This window comes from Bison bison, unplaced genomic scaffold (genome assembly GCF_000754665.1).
Source record: "Bison bison bison isolate TAMUID 2011002044 unplaced genomic scaffold, Bison_UMD1.0 scf7180017837531, whole genome shotgun sequence".
Lineage (NCBI taxonomy): Eukaryota > Metazoa > Chordata > Mammalia > Artiodactyla > Bovidae > Bison > Bison bison.
The window spans coordinates 5,451-5,965 of NW_011473842.1; the positions used below are offsets into that span (position 1 = coordinate 5,451).

The following is a 515-nucleotide window of genomic DNA, read 5'->3' on the forward strand; positions in this document are numbered from 1 at the left end:
AACAGCGGCTTCCTAGCAGCTCGGCACGCGGGAGGGCAGCCGATCCTCAGAACGGAAGCTGTAAGGCGCTCGCACTACTGCGCAACGAGGGCGAACAAAGGAGACAGCAAACTTTATACGGCCCGGGAACGAGGCTCAAGGACCCGGATGGAGGCGGGGCTTAGAATTTGAAACATGTAGGGAGGGGGAGCGGTTCCCAGTATCCCCACTGGCTGCCCCCGCTGTTAATCACTCTTCGCTCCTCCCTTTTTCCCGGGCCCTCGTCTCGTCAGCCGGCCCCAGTTTCTAACCGTTTTCCCAGCCCCCACCGGTGCTCCACAAACCCGCGTTTTTGCTTTCTTCTAAAATGGTTCACGGACTGCATATAATAAAGAATTCAAATTTTTTGCGTGTTCTAGTGGTCCCGGCAAGGTGCTAAACTTTACACCCATTAACTCATTTAATTCTCGAAACAACATGACGAGGGTAGAACTATGCCAGTTTTGCAGAAAGGAAAAACAAAGAAGTTTAGATAA

General features: G+C 52.0%; 1 protein-coding gene across 3 annotated transcripts in view; it reads right to left on the reverse strand.

Annotated features, from left to right (window-relative positions):
• The window catches only part of RBMX (RNA binding motif protein, X-linked), a 6,251-nt gene that overhangs the window by 5,285 nt on the left and 451 nt on the right, over positions 1 to 515 (reverse strand). The gene's annotated exons all lie outside the window — the stretch shown is intronic.